Below are 26,525 nucleotides of genomic sequence, written 5' to 3'. Positions count from 1 at the left end.
ATCTGGAGTGCTGTATATACATCTACCAAACAGAAAGCAATTATTATTTCTGAAAGGCATGATGAAATTAAAATGATAAATGCTTTGCACCCCACGTTTCATGTTTTATCTTTTTTTCCTGTTTTCCTGTTATGAGAAAGGTCCTTTGTAACGGGAAGACAAGAGCAGTAACTCTAAGGGAGCCTCTCTTCTTTCAGACTCTTTTACACATTTTATACAATGCATGTGCAATGATCATATACAATTCTGTTGTGAACTACAGACATTTATCATGGCAGAGGCTTTATTTTTTACACACTGAAATGAAGATGTAACTCCTACTGCACTCAGCAGCCCAGATCAGGCCCCAGTCAGCACTTAACTGTTCCAAAAGATGTAATGATTTGTAAAAATTCAGCTGTGGTTTTACCTCATTTTTCCCCAGCCCTTGTCCAGTAAAACAGGTAAACTTGAGGAGAGAGAGAGAATGGAGGTAAAACACTTGAATCTTCAGGAGAAAGCCTGCCTGCATTAATCACAGCACTGATTGTGCCAAGCCTTTAAGCACATGCTTATCTGTAAGCCCATACTTAAACTCATTTGCTTTCAGCAAAGCAAATTCGAGCATATTATGTTTTTTGTATGATTGCCTGTAATTACAGGAGACTGCATTGAATGACCTTCTAGCTATATTTCCAGTCATATGATTGCTTTAAAACTCAGATGTTAGTGAGACTTCAACACACGCTCAGAATTTCCTAAGTGCTTTGGAGAACAAGAACAAGAGTCAAGCATTTTCAAGCACTTCTGAACAGCAGTGCATCACGACCCTCCTGTGCCAACACAGACAACAAAACTTTCCACAGCAATTTATCACCACATTTTTTTTTACTTCAGTGAAAAAAAATGTGAGTTAGTTTTCCCACTACAGTAGTTTCAATAACAGTGAGGCAGTAGTTGGGGGTGTCTTACAGCAGTGGTAACAGTGACCGTGAGTATCTCTGCTGATGCAGCTCGTTACAAGTGCAGCCTCTTGCTCACTATTCTGTACTCCTTTGTATCTGTTGTACTGTCCATGGTAAGAAATAGGAGGCATTACTTTCAGAGCATCCTATGAATGCTAGAAGATTTTTGCACGGTTCTGTCATATGTGCTTCTTCCTTAATGCAGTCTAGTTTATGGCCACTTTCCCCTTACATCCTTTGGGAAAGTAGTTACTAAATTTTGCAATATTATAAATGGAGGCCAGTTCTGAAATCCCCCTGGAGACAGTCGTGATTTTCTCATATCTTCCCACACATTCAACACATTCGAAATCCACAGAGTATTTCCTGTATTTTCTGAACTAAATGACCAAAAAAATGTTAATTTTATGGTCCGATCTCACAAGGCATCGAGCATCCTCTGAGAGACACTGAATACTTTCTGCTTCACATAGCTTCAGTTTGGTGTACTCTATGGGGAAGGGGTGTGTTTGGAAGGCTGCAGTTTGCAGGAGTGGATCTGAAACAGCTCCTGTTGTCAAAGATCACTCATTAGTCTCTAACCATTGAACCCTTTCAATCTAGATTTTAAAGATAGTAAATAAATGTAAAAAAATAAATCTTTAGCTGCCTGAACCGCAGATTGAATGACATCAACCCTCCGCTCCTCATCCCAAGTCAAACGTAATTAGTCATATCTCATGCAAAGATTCTTGTTTAAATATTTAACCCCAAATTCTGCACTGAGGTCAAACCAGTTCCCATATCATTATCTCCAAAGGAAAAGTAGTATATTCTCATCTCCAGTGAGACAGCAGGTTCATGCAAGGCTTTGCCTCTGTCCCCGCTGAGTGTGAGACTGCCTTCCTAGTGCTCTAATCCAAAGAACATTTTTATTCCCTTGATTAGAAATAAGAATCAATAAGGAATACAAATTCTCTATTTGTGTTCTTGACATCCATACATTAAAAACAAGCTAACACATACTGTACTTAAAATGCATTCCCATTACCCTAAATTTTAAAAGTACTATTGAAAGTACTACTAACTTTAAAAAGGTGTATTAAATTCAAATAGGTCCCAAGGCTAATGGAAGCAATTTGTATACCAACCCAAACTGACTGGCCCACTTTTCAAAATACAGGTATGATAATCTCACGGTTTTAAAAGGACATTTAAATTGAAAGACTGTGAATTTAGTACATAATTATACCAATAGAACCCTTTAACTTGTCAACTTGTAAATCTAAAAGGCTATCAATCATTTCTAAAGAGGAAATAAACCTTAAAATTCTTTGATTGACAGTGCTTACTTTTTATGTGGAAAAAAAAAAAAAGAAAGAAAAAAAAGGAGTAAAGTGGCCAGAAATCCATTTACAAAAGTACATTGTTTTACATAGGTGAGTAAAAAGCCAATAATTACACCTCCAAAAGACATATAAATCAAAGTAAGTACTTCTCCCTCACTTACATATTTTAAGTTGCAGTAAACTTCGGGTAACTTTTTATTAAAATACTTTTCCAAATGCAAAGCTTATTGAAGCCATTAATAGGGTAGCATTTTCATTTAAGCTAATATAATCATTTTTGCAAATACAAGATTTAAGCCATTTTTCTCCCTCCAAACAATAAACTTTCAGCCTGTCTCTTGTGTGAATTAGCTAAAATTACACCCAGGTGTACGAAATCTGTCTATCTATCCTAGTGTATGAGTTAAGGCACAATATTTATTATTCTTACCATTTTATGAATTACTCCTGAAACCCTTGAGGAAGAACTTTCTTTCAAATTAGACTCTAACAGAATAAGCCACGGAGCTCTTTATGCAGCAAGTCTAAAGCCATAACTCTTAACATCTAACGCTTTTAATCAGGAAAACACACAACATCAATGGAAATAAGGACGTGTACGTTATATTCATCTTTTCAAAGTCCAACTTATTTTTCTACAGAAACACTGCTTATACCTTTGAGAAAAGCATTTGCACTGTAACTATAATTTCATACTCTGCACAAATAATTTTAATAACCATATGTAGATAATTCAGCATCTTAAGAAGACTCCCTCTATTTTTTTCTTTTAAACTAGTCAGTGGAGGCCTTTTTGTAATATTTCACATAATGAATTCCTACTGTGTCAATAAAGCTTTGGTTGTTAATTGAATGACTGTCTGATGTATGAGAGAGGAATTTCTTTCTCTGGCCACGCTGCCAACTTACAGCAGAATGATCGACACTTAATATCAGCAATTAAAAGGACCTGTTCAAATATCATATGGAATTCGTAGCTTGGGGTAGGGAAGGAGAACTCTTCACCAAGGAAAACTCATTCAGTGAAGGCAGAGAGTAATTGAATTAGACACATTTTAACATTATTATTCAAAGAAAAATAAACACACACTACATAGAAGCATTATGGAAATATTTCAGAACGTAAACCATATCCAGTTAATTTGTTTCCCATGCATTCATGGTTTCATTTATTCCTTTTATTTTTCAGCCCTTGTTTCTTTTGCATTCTGTTCGACCCGAAACCAATGAGAAAGCAGCTCCGAGACCTATGAACTTCCCATTTGCTTTTCCAGTGAAAAGGCTGCAAGAAGAGAGAAGGGACTCAAATAACAGAAAAGATTGAAGGTTACAAACCAGTTGGCCTTGTGTCCACAGGTCTGTCAGTCCCTATTCCAGATGTGAAATCTGGTCTTGACTGATTTAAGTGAAACTCTCAGGAAAGGAGGAATTAGAAGTCCCACATCCAAGACACACAAATTGATGCATCTCAACACCTCATAGCCATAATAGACTATGAAAAACTCCATACAAAAAGCTGCAGCACAGTCATGGCAATGAAGGCTGGAAACAGATTTAACATGTCTGTGCCCAGCAACTAAAGTGGGCCAGAACACTTGAAGGCACAGAGAACAAACAGTTGAAAGCAAATCAAGGGCAACTGAGGACTTCAGTTCTACTGGACACACAGACTCTACTCCAACAAGTCAGATTTCAACCTCTACCACCATCTCTCTTCCTTGACGTGGCACGCTGAAAGCAAACCTAACTCAACAACTCTTATACTCAGTGGCCTTTTCTGCCTCTCTTCACAAGGACAGCAAGAAAAAAAAACTGCAAAACCCCATCACCAAACGAAAAAAAGCCTGTTTTGCAAATCTCCCTGCAAAGACTGTTCCTTTGCTAATTAAAGATTGTTAAGTGAAAACATGCAAGCATTTGAGCTATTTGTTGCTGTTGTGAATTTGTCTTGCTTTTTATAAAGTTTCCTTTCCACTGCCTTTCCCTGGAGTGTTTATTCCCACAAGCAATGGAAAACGGAAGCGGGTGGGACAGCGAGAGCCTGCACTGAAAGGCTGGAGCTTAAAGGCCCTTCCAGTGCTCACTCAGAATTTCCTTGCTTTTCTGGTCTCTGCACTCCCTCACTTCAACACATTCTTGTGCACTGAACTTCCATCTTAAACATCAAACTGCAGCACGATGACACATGTTTTAATGGAAATAGAGATAGCAATATTCAAAATAATATATAAAATATGCTCATGCTTTACTGCCATGTCACGTCCAAACAGACACCACATACATATGCCAAGCAATAAGAAAAATGCAGAGCTGAGTCAAATAAAAAGCATGACCCCCAGATTTCCTGAGCTTTCCTAGTGACTGCTCTTTACTTGTACTACAGATGCAATAGACCAGCATTTGAGGCAGCACTACTGTGTTCATCAGAGTTATTACAAACATGATAGACAGCGTGATATTTTCCTCCTGATAACAATTTTTCTCCAGCAACTAAGAACCAGAGGAGTCATTCCCTGCCCACCTGGCCCACGCTCTGCAGCCAGTGGGGGTGCTGAAGGTGCCTGAAATGCATGTCTTGAGCCCAATTCTTTTTTTTATGAAAGTTATGGAATGAAATTACTGGATCTGTCTAGCACGGATCAGGCATTGGTTTCCCTAAATACATCAGCTCTGCTCACTCTTAGCTACCTGCAGCCTGGCAATGGAAAAAAAAAAGTCAACAGTTTCTTCTGCTTCTGACTAAACTGACCTCTTGTCTAATGGGGAAGATTTGGACTTTTGGGAGTATGAAACAGAATCCAGTTTCAGATGGTGTAATTGAAGCATACCAATGTCAGAGCAGGCTGCTAGGATTCACTGGGGATGTGCATATAGAGGGTCAGAAGGAAATTAATGCATGTTGGTTACTTTGTCTCATCACCTGGGTTAACTGATGTATCTTTAGCAGTCATTACCAAAAACTTTTACATGTGATTATTTTGCTGTATGTCGGGCACATTCTGGTAACTCATGAGCATGCAGCAAAAACCTTCCTGCGAATGGCTCAATGGATAACAGCTTCTTTTAAATGAATGAGTACCCATACAAAAAGGTAAAAAGAAATGCATGGAGGCCAACATTTAAAATAATGGGTGATGATGGTTAGCTATAAGAACTATATTTAGGTCTACTTAAAAGCATTTAAAAAATAGACACTGCATTTATTTTTAAACTGTTGGTTCAGAAACAGATGCAGAGATGTACCATAGGAAATGCTAAAACTTCACCTCGTGTAACCTCTTCTTTCATTTCTTAAGATGCTTATTCTCAACATTTTTTCTTTGCACGGACTCCTCACATTCCACAACGTACACACAGATGCCTTTAACACTTTCATATAAGCTTTTTCTTTCTGCTATCTTTCACAACCTCCTCTGAGGTCAACACTACTGAAAACCATTGTTGCAACACGTTGGTATGTAAAAAGCATCTGTCTTTCATTCAACACTCCCATTTCTCATCTTCTTCTCAAATTATTAACACGAAAGATTACCGGGGTATATAAAAATGAACAATCCAGTGTCCTGCTTGAGCACCAAAGGCATTCCTATTATAAAGCACCTTAGCCTAAATTTGGCTGCTTCTCAGCATTGTAGACTTTAAGTGCACTATGGTCAGAGCAAAAAGAATCTTCAATAGAGGAAATTGGACAGACAGCAGCTATAGCGTCCAAAATCACTGCAAGTGGGATTCAGGGAAAAGAATAGGTAGAACTCAATCATGAAAAGGAGAAGCATTGTGCCTAGGTGCAGTAAGCACAGCATTCCGAAGGGACTGACCTCCTGTGAAGCTTAATTTCAGTCTTGAATCCCTCTTTGCAACTAGGCTCACATCCCTGGAGAAAACTAGAGTTTTCAAACATCTTTATTTCTGATCACTGGCTTTGAGTTGTCCACACGGAGTAATGATAAGGCAACTCACTCATCAGCTGAAGGACCGTTTTGGCTGTATCCTTGAGGATGCAGCAAATTGTTTAGAATTAAAACAGGCTTGTTGTTTGCTATTCCGTCACATTTAAACAGAAATGCGTAATGGGAGAGGTCTCAGCACACTGGTTTTAGCAGCAGAGATATCACCTGCTTCTCTGAATGTTCTGGTTGTTGGTGTTGTTTTTTTTTTTCCATGAAAATTTTGACAATAACTGTTATCAAGGATAAAAAAAAAAATCACACCAGTCTGTCTGATAAACATGTTTCCCTGCCCTCACACCCCAGTGAGCACTGTGACACTATACTTTTATCATCTAGTGTGTGCTCAGAATGAGCTTAGAACAGCAATTGCCAGGAATAGGCAGGCGATAAACTGCATTGATTTAACACATCTTGTTTTCAATCATGCTCGGATTTTCTGAGCACGCATTTTTCCTGTACTCGGGCTTGTAGCTTTTATCTGACGAGCTGATCCCTTTTCACTGGAAAATGAAAAGGTCGCACAATAAGACACGGTTTACTGGAACTTGAGCACGCACCAGGGAAAGTATTTTAGATAAATACTGTCAGACATAGTGGAGCTGAATTTCAACAACACAATTGCTAAACAACAATACTTATTACTCTCTAGAACAAGTCTACAAGCAACTTATGGCTCACAGCGGGGGAGATTTCAGAGTTAGGCTCGATAGTTAAAGAAGCCTCATTCAAGCTTGTTTAGAGATGCATTATTGCTTTTGCCTTATATGCACTGACTAGCCATACCTCAGGACCAAACTAAATGCCCCTTAACTGCTTTCCCAACTCATTTGCAAATGACAGCAAACCATGACTTTTCTTTCTTCTTTTTTTCTTTGGGTAGTAGCCTGAATGCCTCACTGAGTTTATTCAGATGGCTACAGAGAGGTGGTCCAAAGAAAATAATCCATTTGTAAAAGTAATATATCTGAAACTAATTAATTAAGCCAGATGAGTTGATGAGCAGGTCAGTAAACAAGCAAGGAGTAATATGGGATGAAACATCCATGCACGGCCTGGGTAGAGCAGACTTGTAACAACAATTTTAACTTATTTTTTCCCCCAACCTGAAGAGACTGCAATGATCCTGATCAAAACAGCACTGGAAGTAAAATATCCTTAATAATTCCTAACTGAAGGGGTAAGTGTATTCAGTGTAGTGCCTGAACCAAACCCACCCTGCTTCTTTGTTTTTTTTTGCCTGGCAGCAATCTTCTGAGGTTAAATTCAAACAAGAGGCTTCTCAGTCTGCCCCCTCCTCCAGGCTTTGGAAAAACTCATGCCTGATAATGCTTCCCCTTTTCCAGGGGCCTTTCTCAGAGCAGGTCTATATTTTTCATAGAGCCCAGACCTCCTTTCTCATTTACAGGTGCCAAAACTCCAGTTCAGCCCCTTAATGAACAACACAGACTGCAAATAAGGGCTGCAAATTTAGTAGGATTCCTTCTACACAGGCTATTTGCTCTGGCAGCAGCAGGTTCAGCTGTACAGTGTTATTCCAAACAAATTGTCCCCGCTGGCAAACAGCATGGACAGCTGATGTCCCCAGGTGAAAGCAACCCTTCCTGACTTTCCTCCCTGATGTACTGTCATTCACCGCTTTTGCTAACACTTCTACACCCTTCTGGAAGCCTTCAGTACAAAGGGAAATCCCTAAAATAAAGCACCATTCCTACGAGCATCCTTTCAATTTTTCAGCGAGATCCATAGAATACCAAGTGTAAAATCTTTCTATTTTTCTTGCTTCTCTTAAATATATTAGTCACCGAGGCTCAGCACAAACTCATCTCATATTCACTTTGTCCAAGATCTTCGGTTGGTGTAAAACAGCACAGTTTTGTCAATTCTTCTGAAAATACACTCATTTTTAGCAGTTGGGTCTTAGCTTGTATTTTGCATACACACATCAGATAGCCCAGCCTCTGCCTCTAGTCTGATACATCCATCTTTCTTGGATGTTCTGCTCACACTCTAAGTCTGACAAAATGAATATGGTAAATATTATTTAAATTATGGTTTGAATTATAATTTTAAATAGGCAAGTCGCAAGCAAAGCGATAGACCTCAAGACAAGCATAAAGTAAAATTCAACCCTGTATGCAACGCTACTTTGCATTCAGCCCTGTGAGCCTGTCTGCAAGAAAACCCAGGCACACATTGATTTCTCCCACTCACCTGGCAAGGGTTTTGCTCAACGACTAAGTTGAAAATCTGTGCTGCATTTTTAGGGTTATCTCATGCAACACAGCCAGAATTCTGATATGTTTTCTTCATTAACTGCTCATAATCCCAGAAATGAAAGCAACTCATTTCTTCCCAGGGTGCCTGTTAACTGAGAAACTCATCTTAATTGAATGCACAGATCAGTTAACCATCTACAGATCCGCAAACCATTAGTGTCCCATTTGCACAGCAGCGTGGCTGGCAAGTCTGCTCCTCCACTGCGCTCGGGGGGGATGTGAGCTCCAGCAGAGGAGGGGCAGTGCTGGCAGCAATGAGCCAAAGCTTCAGGGGCTCATGACCAAATGAGAGCTCTGGGGCTGAGCAGACCTATGCTAAATTGTCAGCGCTAGATCACCTTGTGAGTCAATTACGGAGAAATCAACAAATTCTGCAGATCTGTCCCAAAAAACTAGTTTAGGAGACTCCAAACCCATCTACAGAGAGATGGCTAATCTGGAAACTGGAGCCTCACAGGCAAAAGAGAAAAGGAAGTAAAAATAATTGCCTATTTCACTCTCTTCTCAGCCAACCTCTCTCCTGACATCACAATTTACCACCTAGAATGCACTTGGTAATACACTGAAGACGAAAATGTGAGTTAAAATATCCCAGGTGCAGCTGTTCACCTATAAAGCCAATAGTTTGTATATTAAAAAAATAATAAAGCAAGAGGCTGTGGGCGAGTGAGGAACCCAGCTGAAACTGTTATCATACGCATGAAGTTTCATTACAGGAGTGTGAGCTGACCTTTGGTGGTCACTGCTGAGTTTACGTAGAAGAGGTAAAGATACCATCAGTGGCCAGAAATGACCACACAGGTTTAAAACCACACATTAATGCCTGTTTCTGCCTTACTTTTCTTTGGATCATTGGCAGCCTATAGGAGAAGTCAGCTTTCAGCTCTGAAGGTATCAATAAAATTCCTTCAGAGTGCCATGGTATTGTCCATTTCCTTGTGTAAAAAAAGTACTTCTATATCTGTTTCAAAACAAAACCTAAACCAACTACAGTGGATTATTGTGTAGAAGCCATTTGCTTCAAGAGGATTTCATGAAAACTGACATCATTTTTTAAAACTAACACCAATGTGTGACATACAAATACGCCTTAAAGTCCAATGCCAACACAAACGGTATCAAAACAAAGATGCTGCAAGTGTCACATGAGAAGAAGTATCTGAATGCTAAAATCTAATTTAGCAACATGCAAATTGTTGGTCTAAAAGGAAGAATTTAACATTAACCTTGCTAGAAGTGGCATAATTACCAGTGACTGATTTGTAGCTTTCCAGGCAGTAAGCAATACATATAAATATACTTCTGGGTCCATCAGCAGTATGCAAGAATGCACTAAAGTAGACAAATTCACTAAAGCCCTGAGTGAGCAAAGAATTAAGCACCTGGCTGCCAGAGCTAATTAGTCTGTGCAGAGCAATGCACTAATGCAGTCTCCCAGCTTTGGACACTTAGAAGGTATGCCTCTATTTTGGCACAGAACGCAATTTGCTACTGTGCAAAGAAGACACAGAGCTATCAGACACCAGCTTCACATGGGCAAGAAATTCAGAATAAAACACTTCAGTACTGAACGCAAAAGTGACTTGTTTATCACTGGGCTGGCAGTGCCTATCCTTACAGATGTTAGGGATAGTTGTGTGTAGGGACCATGGAGATGCCTCTCCAGAAAGGAGGCTCCCACCAGTGGAGTCTGCTTATTTGGTTGCTGTTGAGCTTTCCACCCTTTGAGGTCTCGTCTCTTATTGAGCACACAATGCCTGTTCAATGGCAAAATTACTTATCCAAAATGAATCTAAGTTGTAGCTGTCCGTGTCAAATTAAAACACTGACATGCTTGCCTTCACTTAAAGAAGATCTAACAATCTTCCCTGAACAGAAGCCACATATAAGTGGTTGTGTGGCCAAAAGTGCATTAACTGCATATCCTAGACAAGGTTCTGAACAAGCTTTATATGCATGTGTACAGAGGCTCAGAAATATAGCAGTCCTTTGACCTGTAGCAAGTGGTAGATTAGTGATGAAGTAGACACATCCTAGCCAAAACTGGGAAAGACGCAGCAACGATACCCTTAAATGTGGACTTACAAACCAGTAGATGCTTTCTCCAAACAGAAAGGGAAAATACAATATCACATTTCTCTACCAAACTTTGTCACACAAAATAAAAGTGAATAAGCAAGAGAAAAGAGGCAACAAATTCCCACGGGATTCTGCTGCTCAATTCAAGATGACCCAGACCTGTCATTCTCCTTCCTTCCCTTTCCTCCTGCAATCTGCCCACACCAGCAGCATGACAGACATACAGCCCTTCAAAACCTGCTGTTTTGTTAGTTTGTCACAAGTATGAAATAAAACATGCACTGAAACACACACAGGAGAACAGCAAATACATCCTCTCTTGCACCACTGGAACAAAGGTAGTTAAAAGTTCTTTTTCAACATTCAGATATTCAGAGATGAAATGAGTGGGGAGGGAGAGATGGGATTAATCCTACTTGGTTTTTAAGTTTGTTGGACTGTAGCCTATCATACTATTCCACAGGCAACGTTCATCTTACTTCAGTTAATCATGTATGATGGACAGTGACCCACCAAAGGCTGGCACAAGTCTCTGACCAGAGAATTCAGTTTCAAGTGCTCTTGAAGAAGTACTCAAGTTCAACATTTATTACATTTAACTGCTAAGCATGCAAAACATTATTATCACTTACGTTCTTTAATCCTGATGGATTTTACACAATGGGATGAATATTTTTTAAGCATTAAAACCTCAGTATTTCAATCAGATGATGATGGTGGTGGTGCCTCTAAGTTTCAAGACATTACCCCAGCAATAAAGATGCAATTCTAATATTCATTAAAATAAACAAGCAAACAAATAAATAAATGAAGTAACCCCCCAGAAACATTTTTGCTTTAGTATCAGAGCACTTCCCAGACTATTTGGCATCACACATCCCCCTTGTGTTAGTCCTTCACTGTCTCACCATGTCAGAGTTGAAGAACAAGCAGCTCTGGAGTTGTAAAATTGGGTTACAAATGCCTACTTGGAAATTCTCCATTTTAGCTGAGTAACAACATGAACAATCACTACTCTGTGCTGTGATGAGCAAGGGTAAGAGTTGCCTTTTACAGTAGCAAACTGTGTGGGAAAGGGGTCAAGATTTCCTCCCATTCAAAAGCAAATCACACATTCTAACTTCACCTTAAGAGGCCAATGAGTAAAGATGAGAATCCACCCAACACTGCATGAGTGCCTTCAGCTAGAATTTACTCTGAAGTTTTGAAACGTATTAACACTCCTCATTTGAAGTCTTCTGGAGACATGTTACAGCCTCGAAAAAATGACATTTGGTGACCATCGCTAATTTCATGTTAAAATAACAGGATCCGCAATGGAAAGATCAGTTGTGTACAAGACCTCAGGGCCTCAGAGCTTCTGCTAGAGTATCTTGGCGGTCCGTGAACGAGAACTAGGAGAGATACAAGTCTGTTGTTGACAAGATGAAATTCACTGAACAATCCATTGCTCACAGATCTGCATTTCTACTGGAAAACATTTAGGTGTCCACAACCTTGAAAAAATGCTGAAAAGCCACAGCAATAGACAGTTTGTTAGCACAAGCTCTCCTCCCGCTGGAAGCTTTGGTACATACATTGAGGCACCAGTTTGGAAGACTCTGGATATTTTCTGCTGAATGGGGCCCTTGGAGAGGAAATATTTGATTTACTGCAGAGTTCTCATTTCCCTGAATTGCAAATAAAGTGTAATTTGATTAAATGTAAATGAATCCTACAATACTTTTGGTGGCTTGTCTGAAACAATTGATTGTAACGGGCATCCATCATTTGGCTTGATTTTAATTCAGAGACAAAAAAGGCAAAATGAGAAAACTAAAGCAAGTGCCACTAACATTCTAGAACTAGAGCAGTCGAGATTTCTGGCGCTGGACTGTCACTTCCATTGTTCTCAGAGGGTGAGCAATATAGCAGAGGGGAAATGCAACAGTAAAAGGAAAAGAATAATGTGAAACACATACATAGAAATAGATCTAGAGGAAAAAGAAACTTTTTCACAATGACTTTTGTTAGATCAGCCTAAGTAGCATAATTTGTTAAATCCATCTCAAGACTGATACCCTAAAATGAGTAAATAAAGGAGATAAGCATTTCTGCATGTTTCTCAGAATAAAACCTTGTTTTTATACATCATCTAATTCTTTCTTCACCGATACAATACAATATCAGGTTCAGTAGTTCTCATAGCCTGAAATAATAAAAGAGAAGTGAAATTGCCGATAATGACACAGGCATGATAAACTTTGGGTGTCAGTCTCCTTAAATGTGGAACTACTTCAACCACAGAGATAATTATAGATGACCAGATTGTAACTGCTCTATTGCTCCTTTTTCCTCATAAATTTTAATTTTGGAAAGCCAAGTGAAAAAATGTGGTTTCAATTTCCAACAAATTGCACACAATTTGTTTTTAACGAGAAAACAGAACGAGATGGTATGGTCTTTGGAGTGAATTACGGACACAAGTTCATTCTTTGTCTCTCAGCATTATCAGAAGAACAATGTACAAAATGCAGAAAAGATGACTGGAAAAAAAAGGCAACTGTACAATGCACTGAGAAAAGCACAGTGTAATTCTTTATCTAAACACACTCTGATCAATTTAACAAGGTGATACAGTTGCTCTAGCCTTTTTCCTTCTGTTTTACCAAACCAGAGCTTAAAAGAAATCAAGCTGCATACAAGTGTTACAGCAAATCTTCTAATAAGAAAATGCTGTGTACATATCTCTCTTCCTCCCTCAGAAGGTACCAGGGATTGTCAAAGTGCTGTATTCTGATTCAGACCATATTAAAAAAGCCTGGATAAACACTTAGAAGGCACTAACAAAACAAGAGGAAAAATCAAAGCCTACAAAAGATGGAGCCAATATTTATTTTGCCCAAGAGGTATGTGGGGCTCGAATTAGCATGTGGTTTTACCTACTTTATCCATACCTATAATTACAATGCATACATTAAGATCCTAAATCAAATTAAAGCCTGCCCAGCTTTCTTTCTGCAACAATGGTCCAACAGAGGTTTCAGATAGGAAGATGCCCTGGAGCAGGTAACAGCAGCATAAAGCAAATATTCAGAGGGAATCCTGCCAGTGTTGCCAGGACAGGAGTGAGTGGCTGAGCTCAGGATGTGTAAGGAGACAACCCGAGTCCCACCAAGACCATCAGCCAGAAAGGCTATGGGGATGGACTGGTGGAGAACAAGGTAAAAATAAAATGGAAGCCCACTAAACTTTTTGGACCATGTGATCTTAGCAGTCTTTTCCAACCTTAATGAATCTGTGATCATTAAGGCAGCTGAGATTAATTGTAAGGAACATGGGTATCACAATTCATAGGTCCATAAGTCCATGAAATGCTAAAAAGGTTGGCAATGTGTGGAACTTGTGAAAAGAAGCAGCAAATAAAATAAAAGCCATCTGAGCAAATAACAGTGATGAATTTTGTGTTGCTTTACACCTTATGACACAAATCCCTAGGAAATTTTTTTTCATAAGAAACCTCCAATTGGCCAACAGCAGCGAAAGTCACAAACTGTTTTCTAAAGCAAAAGCGTGCATGCAGCACTGAAACTCCGTAACTGCTCTATTGACACCCTGTGTCATAATCGTTTCCTGTGTTAGCCATAACACAGTTCTGTCTGTCCCATGGCTGCAATCATTAAAGGCAGAAAAAAAAAACCCACAAGTATTTGCATGGCTTAAATGGATGCCAGTTCACAAGACCCTCAAGAAAACAGTTATTTCAGTGGGTAGAAATGCATGGCTGTACCTCTTTCCAGAGGTCTGTGCTCAGCAAGGGCACATCTACAGATTGCAATTGTCTCTTCCTGACTGTAGATGCAAAGAGCTTAAGAGAAGAGGGTTTTCTTCACCCTGCATGTCCCCACAGAGCCACAACACACACCTCACTCATTTATCATCATGCCATCGTAACCTGCCAACTTGACAATGATTTTTCCCTTGGGGTTTCTAGACTAGAAATGTTATTTAGGTTATAAAAACAATTGCGTGTTTTCTCCCTCCAGAGCCAGCATAGGCCTGCAAGCATGCAAATGAAAAGACTGTAACCTCCCAGGGCTGCAGCTCGCTCCTCTGCCCTCACTGCCCAGGTGTGTGGTGAGATGCTGTGACCATTATAACCTGTACTTGCTTTGGTACAAGCCTTCCTTACTGTAGGGTCTTACAGGAAGCAATTTTCTTCAGCCTCCGAATCAGCCACAGATTATTTTCCTCCTTTCATTTTTCCTCTCTTCTCCCTTTTCCTGGGTCAGAAGTGTCCATTTCACTCCCCCACCTCCATACGGATTAAAGGGGGAAAGAGGACAAACCTGCACACCCAGCAGAACTTTCCTAGTGCCAATTCAACAGATCAGTGTGTGCTGAAATTTGCAGGATCTGGTCAGAGCTCACTCACCTGAGCAGTTCACATTTCTCAATAATGACTGCAGGGATGGGATGTAGTAATTCTGAAGGCACTCACGCAGCTGCTTCTTCAGAACAGGATGCACGTTTGCCTTAAAGGAGCTAAAGCACTGCCCTGTTCCAGGAGCAAACTATTATTTTACCTTGCACAACTTCTATTATTTTCCCTCATAGATGCATTTTATCAGTCCTCCTTTTAAAAATCTTGCTGCTAAATTATTTATGCCATACAATCTAGTGTAATACCTCAGCAGATAAACAGAACGGCAATGCTGTACAGTTGGAATTTAATGCTGTGGAAACATTGGAGTGTTCATTCTACAATTCCACCGACCTTTGCTGACCTTTTTTCAATGTTTGCTTATTGCTACAGTAAGGAACCACTGCAATATCATTTGGATTGTTTATACATGGGTCCTGAAAGTCAATATTTAAGAAAAGCGTGTTTCTTCAGCCACATTATTTCTGATCGTGTGCTATCCAAAAAGGTAGCACAGAGATCTCAGGCATAAAAACACCAGCAAAGCCACAACACAGGACTGCCATGATGCAAGATGAGCATGTGGGGACAATGTCTGCATGTTGTTACAGCAGACACAAAGATGTTACGGATTTGTGGCTATTTTGAGGGCTCCTCTCTTTCCCTGCCAGCAATCCTGGCTCTGCAGGACCCATGTAACAAGGCAATAGTGAAATAACAAGCAGGGGAATGCAGTGCTGCTCTGCCATTGCAATGTTAGGTGCGATGTTGCACACTAAAGCATCGGATCAATACTTCCAGCAGCAAGTCGTTCAATACCTCTGAATTATTGCTTCATTTTTCTTCTTATTATAGATGAGTTGTGTTATTATTTTCCCCAAATCGATATTTTACAACCTTTTTTATCCGTTTCTCCATAAATTTTGTGATTACTTTAAACTGGGAATTCCGGTACACTAAATAAGACGCAGTATCTGAGAGGTAGTGAATGTACCAACACAATTCTTTACTCAAGACACTGCTTAAAGACAGGTCCTCATCAATAGCCGAGTAGGAAAAAATTCTCGTAATAAAGTTGGAAGCAGCTCCACTCTTACAAAACCCAAATTCAAGTTCCTAGAAAATATCCCCTAAGAAAGAACCCTATTTTAAGAGTAGGGCAGAAAAAGGATTCTGATGGGCACACGGCATGGGAAATTTAATTCCAAACAAATATGCTTTTTACTTCCCCTCAGCTAAAGGGCGACCATAATTCACTGAAATTGTTTCTTACAAAGCAGATAATCCTGTGCACCTTAGAGTGATTTAATTAGCTTCCGTAGCTGTCTCCTGCTAAGTGTTTAAAGCATCTGCAAATCAAATCATGTTAACTCATCTGCTGCACCACTTTCTTTGTTCTATGCATAGGACCTTCCTAATAGCATTAATAGAAGCATGAGTTTCCCTGGAGAGGGGAGCAGCAAAGTGAGTTAATTACACAGTTATTGTAAAACTGTGTACATTATCCCATAGAACACGTAGGGTAAGTATTAAGGGGCTGCACAGAAAGCAATGATAATTTGGGGCGATCCCAAGGACTGCAATTATGTAATACAAAAGGATAATGCAGATTCCCACTGAAGCTGGAGGAATTCAGGCAGGTGGTCTGCCTGCCTGCTCCTGGCCACGGCATAAGATATTGGCTGCTCCCTACGTATCAGCTACAACTTCTAGGCTCACATTTACTGCAGAATTACAAGACAGAACAGTGGGAGGTAATCTTCATTCAGTGTCTTAAAACACATGAATAAAGTGTTTCAAGGGAAGAAAGAAAAAAATCCTGGGGTTTTCTGCTTTAAATTGTACAGATTTCTGCTCACATCCATTTCATCTAATTACACGTAGCATCCCAGGTAGCCCAAGGAGCAAGTCCAGCATCTCCTTTGCACGTGAGCATCAGTACTCCAATGGGAAAAATGACAGAAGGTTGGAAAAGTCCACTACTATCATTTAGTCCAACCATCAACCTGTCAGCACCATGCCCAGTAAACCACGTCCCTCTGAAAAAATAATTCATAAAAAGATATTCCCCCTCAGCAACTGCCCAAAGAGACATTATTCTCCAATTCACTCAAAGTATTGATCAAATATGTTTTTCTGATTAACGTTTCCCTTGCAACAGAGCACAAAAAGTAGATTGTTACACACCTCCAATTCCAATTCTGCATTTTATAGCCTACGTTCGGACAGGCATTACCTCACCTGTGTGTTAGCTGGGTTTGAGTCACAAATATTTTCACTTTCTAATAACAGTCAGTAAGTTTTACATCTCTTTTTTTCCAGGCAAAGACAAATACAAACTCCACTTTCCATAGAACACTCTGAGTTTTCCTGCAAACGCACCAGCCCAGCTAACACGTGTGCAAAGACTCACAGGGAGGAAATCACCATGGGGAAACGAGGAAACTCACTACTGAAAAACAAATGAATGTTCTCAGTCCTCAAAAATAACCTTTATTTCCCAGCTCTACCCAGCGTGTGACAAGAAGTCTGACTGGGGAAAATGGAGAGGGGAGGGGTTCATATCCATCCCTTCCCTTATGAATCAGATTCATTTGTCTTTTCAACAGAATGTGTGAGTGATGCAAGGATGAACTCAGAGAACAAACCAAATGCCTATTGGCCTCGTCTTTGGGAGGACTGAACTGAATTCTTCATTCCAGAACAAAAGACGCACATTTAGCGCAGGTTCTTGTTTCAGTCCCTGACCTGCCAGACTTGTACCCAGCCCTGAGAGCCCCTCTATCAGTAACAGAGCCCGAACTGACAGAACCACTGAGGGAAAATACAACTAAAGGCAAACAGGCAAACTGAACTCTCTTCCTTTTAAATAAATGACAGGCGCTTTTCAATACAATATTTAAGGGAAACAAAAGCACAGCAGAATTAGAAACAGGCAGGGAAAATATTACTGTTTTTCAATACGAGGGCTACTTGAAGACTTATTTTTAGGAACAACAATGTAACTGTTATTTCCAGTAGCTCAAAGTGCTTAAGAACTTTGGGGAGAATTCTTCTTTCTTTTATTTTTTGGAGTGGTGAAACCAGTCAGAGATCTACCTCTCAGAAATAACATTCCCTTTGCACAAGTGACCTTTCAATATGAAGTCCTGCTTACTTCCAGCAGTAATATCTTGCCTTTCATTCTTACAAATCCAAGCTTACTGCTAGAACTGCCCAAACATACAAAGGAGATGCTTCTAATTGATCAGTTTTCGTCTTCTACACCCCACAGAAAACCAGGGATGGGATATAATTTATAATTGCTTTTCTCTGCAGTTTTCACTGATTTAAAACAGAGTTTTGTGCCAGTTTCTGTTTCAACCAATGCATATTTTTGCTTGATGACTGTTGCAACATCTTAATTTCCACGTGCATTTTTTGTTCCATGAAGACTAAAAGAAATACTATTATTTGTTGGTTTTATGGGGGTTTCTCTCTACTTTTTTTTTTAATTAACCCTCTCTATGCTGGGAATGTGGTTTCCTCTTGTTATCCACCAATGCTGACACCTGCTGCTAAGCAAAAGCAGTTCAAGCCTGCAACTCTTAATGCAAAATGCCAACCACAATTTACGACAACAGGAAATAGGTGAGAAATAACACTTGGGAGGGAAGAGAGAGAAGGGAAAGTAAAGAAGATAAAGTAACCATCGGTATGGCCACACAAATCACTTAGGGTAAACTAGGCAAGACTGCAGGCTCTACAATGGTAACTGTCCCAGTCCAGGCACGTTATTGCAATATCTGCAATATTTTCAGGCCATGATTCAGCATTTCTCTTAGATAGTAAAACAGGAGGCATTATTTTCAGAGCAGCCCTTGTATATTAGACAATGGGGGCTTGAGATATTTTTTTTAAAGGGGGAAGGGATTGAAGAGATCTTTTACAAATACAGTAGAAAGGACAGTACTAAGCCCACCATGCTCCTGCTTACCACCATCAGCAACTGGCTGCTGACAGAGTTCTGCCAGAAGGCTCCAGGGGAAGTTTGCCGATATTGCTGAAACACCTGCACAGACCAAATCCTTAACAGAATTCTATTTTATGTAAGGCATTAGTCAAGCATTATCATGAAATAAACATGGACTACTGCCAAAAGTCTCAGATCATTTAAAACACCACGGTTACAATTCCCTTTCCTTTCTGTGTTGCTTTTGTCTTCCCCCCCAGTTGGCTCCTGCAGTTCAGTAACAACACAGCATCCTCCCAGATAGCAGTGCCTACAAGGGCGTGCCCAGCTGTCTGCAATGCCTTACACACAGAAACAGTCAAGCTGATTTAAATAAAACGGGCTGATTTAAATAAAATAAAAAGGGCATGTTAGCACAGGAGGCAACTCTGCAGCGCATCCAGCAGGGCTGAGACCGCCAGCATTAAGCCATACTGGGACAAAACTGTTTGCAGCATCCATACCCAGGCCCCACAGCCGACCACCTCACTTATGCACTTGATGTCTTTATAAGAAGCAGAAGCGTGAATTCTTGCAAGATAGCAGAAAAGTACAAAGAACTTTGCTTTCCATGCAATAAATTGCTCTTGCATCCGTGAAGATGAAAGGCTGCAAGTACAAGATTTTCCTTTTATCTATATATTAAGAAAAAAAGCCAGAATCTGTAGACACAGGCTGTACTGGGGCATATCTACTCTGCAGTCACTGCTGTCAGCAAGCTTTAACCTGGCTAGGTAAGTGTTCATGGCCAAGTAGGGATGCTAATACAAAGCTCAAAGCAAGTGAGGCTGCCCGAGTCCTGCCCCTGGGTTCCACACCACAAAGTCAGTCAGCTGTACATTCACTGGAATGACTAAATGCCTAGGAAACGAGCCCCCAGTAACAAGTACCTCAAAGGATTAAGCACAGCTTAAGGAGGCTGTTTTGCAGGTTTATAGACCAGGAAAGTGCCCTGTTCCTCTCTCCAGGACACAGGATGAAAACACATTAAGGTGAGGAGAGCAGCCCTGGCTGTGACTATGAACTGCCCACTGCTGTAGCATTCATCTGATCAGAATATCCATGCATTACAAAACAAGACAGTGAAGCTCCTGTGTAGCTAGAGAACACAATTCAGGCTTTTTAGAAATTCATCTCACCTCCCTGTTTTATTGGGGAATAATATCTTATCAATTGGCATGAGCTAAAAGGAGAATAATAATAATAATAATAATAAAGACTATTAATTTCAGTCTGGAATAAGGGAGTTTTGAAGCAAAGGCATGAAAATTTAAAGATTTTGGGGTGGGCATAAAGAAAAGAATTTACAAGGCTTATTTTTGAGAACACAGAGGGCTAATTTATCATGGAGAAAGTCTAGAACTTGAAAAGCAAAAAAATAGTTTACTAGCTTTGAAGGTCAGATAACTACATTATATCATATTCAATAGGTTAAGGTTCCAAGGGTCTAGAGGGTTGCATGACAATTGCAGGAATCCTTATAAACTCTAGTTTATACCTTTATCGTTAATAGCTTTCTAATCCTTTACCACAAATTTATAGTTTAGAAATGGCAACACATCTTAAAGATTAAAGGTAGGTGACAAACAGTTCATGTCCTTTAATAATCAAATCACATAGCTTAGATTGGGGGCTTATCAGGCTTTTTTCTACTCTATGGTTTCATAGGTATGGAATACTTTATATCCCTATTACATGAATGATGAATGGGACCATTGGTTATGGGCTGTTATTTGCTTGGCTGTAGTCAATATGTTTTCTTTGGACAGGGACCTCCGTGATTTATTTCTCTTTCGGCCTTATCACTTATTAACTCAGGGCAGACAGAAAAAGCCAAGGTTGTGAATAAGGACCAGTGCCCATTTAGACTTTTAATATCAGAGAAAATATTCTTTTTAATGATCCAGCTACCCTTTGCTGCGTAGACTCTGATTGCGCTTCCCTCTAACTAGAAAATAAAGGTCATATTTCTTGGAAAGTGTATACATAAAATATGCAAAATAATATGTTTCCTTCACAGCCAGCTTTATTCTGACGGTTGCTGTAATTGCTTTCATTTTGCAGCTGTCTTACAGGTACACTGCACACTTTTAGTGATTGTTTCTTGCAGTGTGTTATGGTGCTGCCAGTGTTTAAGAAACACCAAAGATATGCGGGTTCTGTGATCCTATTAGCATACAAAAGGGATTTTCCAGTCTACCTTTGCCGCCTCCTCACTGTCTGATAACACTCTTTTCCCTGCAATCAATTCTGATTCCTCCCAGCTTCCTTTTCTCAATTTCTGAAAACTAAACCAACAACCCTTCCTAATAATATTCCTAATATTCTACCCTGGTAACAGTCCACACTTCAACGTACACATACTAACAAGCATTAAAAAGCTGCTCCTGCAGCAACTTTTACAACAATTCCATCACTAAATAACAAAAATTAAGTTTTTTCACCTGGAAAAGCTTGCTCCAAAACAAATGCAAGCATTTATTAGTTTATTTACAGTGAGTCCAGGCCAACAGGGTGGCAGCACAGGCTCAGCGGAGCAGCTAAGTTAATGGACTGGAACTCAGAAAGGGCCGAGTTCAACCTTAAACTCAGCTAAAGATTTCCTGATGGCAACTTCCTCTTTCCAGGGCAGGTAACATCTGAGTTCTTCAGTGCTTAAAGAAAACCCTTATAGTGGCAGAAAGCCACGAGCATCATGCAACTACTTTAGCCCAAAGGCAGGTCTACCCCTGAGCTCTGCACACCACTCAATGCCTCCTGTGTTCCCAGGGAGAGTGTTGGTTCTCCTGCAGCACTCTGTGACTATTTAGCTCTGAGACATCTAATACTTTATATTCTAACACACCTCTTTTCTATTTATCAGTGAAGGGCAGTTAAAACTGCTGTTAAAAACAAATGGCATTCATTTCCTAGCTTCTGGCCACTCTTCTAGAGAAGATTTGTTCTATATTTCGGTTCAAATTAATGGTCATCATATCACTGAGGGTGAAGAATTTCAGAAATATATCAGGGTAAAATCCAAGACAGTACAGAAATGCTGGCTTTTCTATTTATTTTTATTGTTCTGTTGATGGTGGCCTTCTCTCCTCATTTATAGTAATCTGCTACTTAAGCGCTCATGATTTAATAATAAACACACGTGAATGGGGCATTGTAAAACTAATGAACTTGTGTATTTCTGATGCTGAGAATTACTGTCACTAGGCTTTTACACAGCAGATATAGAGCTATGGCCAAGGTTAGCTAGTGTAAGGGTCAAGCCCACCCACTAGAAAGGCTCCAGTGAGACTCCGGGAATCTCCTGACAGCCAGTCTGTCTCTTATCAACTATTTTTTTCAATCCACAAACTCCAGAACTCTCCTTTCTGAAAGCTGATTGCTTCATTGATTATGCATCTTTTGAACCTTGGTGTCTTCTTGAAAGCAGAAAATTTTCTTTGCAAAGGAATTGCTGGAGCTTACTGGACTGGAAACTTTAGGGATAAGAGATCAAGGTATAAATGGTTCCAGTTCTGAGCAGATCTGTGAACATGACTTAGACCTCTGCTTCTGTGGCCACAGACTGAAATTGTAAATGGCAATGAGTAGTTTTTGGTCGCTTACCCTTAACCACTGAGTTACAGAATATCTGGAGTTGAAAGGGACCCATAAAGGACCCAACTCTTGGATGTATTTGACTTTAGAAATGAAAAGAATGATTTTCATTAACAACTACCCCCACACTTGAGTAAATTAAACCATCTAAAGAGAAAAAAAAAAAAACAAAAAAACATAAATCCATCTAAAAAATCTGCTTTTGAAAATGTTACTCAAATCAAATCATCCATGAACTACAAGGCTCTTCCTGTTTGTACACAAACTCAATTGCTTTTGGAAGTAAGTAAAGGGTGAGATGCAGATGGAGCAGGAATTTTTCCCGCATGAGGCCAATTCTTCTTTGTAGCAAATGGGGAGTGGAAAGTTCTCTCAGAAACCTTGAGACATGCCAGAGAAAGAGGCAGATTCCCAGAAATTCTACAGAGCCCTTGGCCTTCACAATGCCAGCATTTCTACACCCCCCTACACACAATAGGCAAAAAGTGTAATGCAAACATGACCAGCCTCTCTAGTGTTCCACTGTGACTTACTCCACCTTCATTACAATTACTGCAGTCAGATTAGATGATCTTTGAAGGTCCCTTCCAACTGAACTACTCTATTCTGCTCTGAAGGATCAGCACTCAACACCTCAGTTGGTCACACTGCTCAGCAAGCCTTGTTTGATAATAGTCTATGATGCTGACCCTACATTCCCCATCACTGTTATATATATCCAATAATACATAACCAATTTTCAGCATAATAATAATAATAAATAAATAAATGGTATTTGGGTTAGCACCTGCCAAGGATTTGAATTAATCCCATGTTCTTAAGTTAGTACAAAGCTATGTACTTCATACCCACAATGGCTTCTTGATTTATCTGTTTTTCCAGTCCTAAAATAAATTAGTGTCAGGTATTTAATTCCTAAGTTGTGACGTGAAGCAGAATTTATTTGGTGCTCTTCAGTACCTGAAGAGATTAACAGGTAAAGGATTCCCCAGGGAAACACCGACCAGCGTGGTGCTCCACTGGCTCAAATACTTCCGGGTGCAGTATGACTTTTCAATATAATTCCAAAGTGAACTTAGAAGTAAAACATATCCATATTTCTATATTTCTAATAATGTTCTTTCTGGAATGTCAAAGCTCAAAATTTAAGAAATAACTGCTTTGTAAGTGCATGATGATACACTGCTTTGCACATGGGAAATAGAGAAGTCCTGTAAGCACAGAGCTGACACTGGTATATTTCTTCCAGAAATAATTACAAAGACCAGGATTTCTCTGTATATACGTGACTTTGATTCTTAGATGGCACATGGACTACTTAGAGATCACGTTACTAAAGTTAGTTGCAGTTAATGGGGGAAAAAAAGGCTAAAATTAATGGGTCACTGGGTATTTTCTTCTGAGAACTTAAGTACTTAACAGTAAGAAAAAAACAGTTTACAGCCAGGTGGCTTGAGGGGATATTTTGTTGAACACTGATTAAAAATAATTTCTTCTAAATGAGACCTGACCACAAAATGGGTCCATTAACGAGCAGGGACATTCTCACCAGAAAGGAAACTACGCTTGATCGACTCCTGCACCGCCCACAAACCCCAGGTCTCTTTCACTCTCTCACAAACTCTCCTCTTTTACTTTTTCCTTCTTTTTCTCCTCTCCCCTTTTTCTTGCTCTTAATAGCAGGGTAAATAAGCAGCAAGTGATGCTGAAATGTTTTCGGCCAAAAACAGAGGCCAAACTCCTCTGAGAAAACATTTGGCCTCTGTGGTTTTGTAATATGTTCCAGAACACTGAGTTCACTGAAGAACATTGTGAAAAACTCCCATCGGCTGGAGTGATGCTGGGGAATGTTACTGTATCCCAACTTCCAATTGGTCCATTTCCTGCAGGCCTTGTTTAAAATAAATAAATAATAAATAAAAATACAAAAAATAGAAGAAGAAGGAAAAAAAAAAAAAAAAAGAAAAAAGAAAAAAAATAGAGCTATGTGGGAGTTAAAACAAGTTCTCATGGGAAAAATGAATGGTAAGAAATTCTAGCTTTAAAAGAAACAGCTAATCTGCTACTTTGATTGTTCTTCAAAACTTACAATGAACCAATAATCCTAATTAAAAACACTTGGCCTCGTTCTCTAAAGCATCATAGCTTTTTCTATGCTTCGTTTGTACACACCATAGACTATTAGTTTTTTTCTAGTGCTCACTAACAAAGTGCTGACTTTGTTGGGATGGCTGAGCTAATTTCGTGAACTCAGTGTGAAACCTTAGCTAAACAAAATTGTGGTAATTTTCCTTAATTTGTAAAAGTGATTGGAGTGCAAACAAAATTTTCCTCTTGGGTCAATCCTATAATTTTCAATTAACTAAAACTAATCGGCAGGCGTGTACTGAACCTGCATTGTGTTTAAAGGGCTGGAAGGCACTTCTGAAGGTCAGGATGCGTTAATTGTTTTTATTTTAGTTTCATTTCAGTTCAGGCTGCCTGTAGAAGGATTGAATAAATGCAAATTGTGGGAGGTTCTATTTCAGTCCCAACAGCATTTCTGTACCCAACATCACTCCATAACAGCTGCATGAGTATAAGAAATGTCCATAGATTGGATCACCTTTGATTTTGTCATTGTTGTTTACTATTCCATAACTTTGGTTTATTGAATGATAAATCACGTGTTTCGAACACTAACCTGAAAAGGCATATATGGAAATATTTTCCCTACTGGGACAACTTATTTCCACATTCAACTATCTGCTTTTGGGCAAGCAGGCTAAACTGCCTTTCTTCTTTCTCCTAGAAAAGCTACATAACAGTGATCTGAAAAGAAAAACAAAATGGGTCCGAGCCATTTCACCATTTAAATTGCATAAAGAAGTCCCCATAAATTTCTTGGCAAAGTTGAGAAGGGTCAGGTTTCCTCCCTGTCTCTCACTTCAAATGCACACTTTCCATTTCACTGGCCAAACTGCAGCCAGCCCAGTGGCTCACCAACAAGCAGAAGGAGAGCACAGCTTACTGAATGAAGTCAGGAAGGGAAAGGATTCACAGTGAAACTGTCCAGAGCTCCAGCTGACATTTTCATGTGGTGCACGCAGCCAATTTGCACCAGCTGGCAATCTCACCCTTTTCCTTTTTCTTTTGTTCCAGCACATTCAAACCCTAAGTAACTTTATGATATGATGCATTATTGTTCAATGTATGAACTTCCCACAGATTGTTGAAATCATATTACGCGCTATAAATGCACAGCAAAGTCTGCTGCTTAGTGAGCGAGGCAACGCAGGAACATTAAGACCCAGGGAAAAACAATAAAAAAACACCAAAAAAATAACCAGCACATAAATCCCAAACAGAGAAGAGAGTATTTGGAAGAAGATAAGAAAGCTTTATCTGCCACCTTTGTTCACCTTGTACTGTGCTGAAGAAATCTAATGAGAACTTTGTTAATCAATGAGAGCACAGAAGTCCATCCTCTGCCTTGAGCCCCTGTGTGTACATTCACAGCTGTATAAATGTATGTGCTCAGTGTAATTCAGAATGATCCACACTTACGCACGTATTATTCTTAAAGTTTCAGGTGCAGTCAAGGATGAGGTGATGAATTGCACTGGATTGTTCTTCAAGCAAACAGTTACAGAAGCAGCAGTCATGTCTGCACCGTGGGTCAAACAAGCACATCCAAACCTGGACCAAGTTGCTAACTCTCAAAGCATGCATAGCTTCCAAGGAATCAAATATACAAGTGTTTGTTTGTTTGCCTTAAAAGATAGCCTGCTACCTGGTCTATTTCCCATGCCATCTATATTACTACTGAGAGTGATTTAACATCGACATTACCTGTAATGTCTTAGCAGTTTTGTCAATAACTCTTCAGGCCAGAGCATCCTACTCAGGGGTCTCAATATGGGATGCCACCCCAAAATACAGCAAGTCATTATGTCTGAAGCATCGACTGCAGTGAAAGCCA

The 26,525-nt window shown here is 39.6% G+C and overlaps 1 protein-coding gene across 9 annotated transcripts in view; it reads right to left on the bottom strand.

Annotated features, from left to right (window-relative positions):
* EBF1 (EBF transcription factor 1) overlaps window positions 1-26,525 on the bottom strand; it is a 249,148-nt gene that overhangs the window by 31,347 nt on the left and 191,276 nt on the right. The window lies entirely within an intron of this gene.

Source organism: Coturnix japonica, chromosome 13, assembly GCF_001577835.2.
Source record: "Coturnix japonica isolate 7356 chromosome 13, Coturnix japonica 2.1, whole genome shotgun sequence".
NCBI classification, from domain to species: Eukaryota; Metazoa; Chordata; class Aves; order Galliformes; family Phasianidae; genus Coturnix; species Coturnix japonica.
The sequence above is the reverse complement of the archived record's forward strand: the minus strand, read 5'-3'. Positions and strand labels throughout refer to the sequence as shown.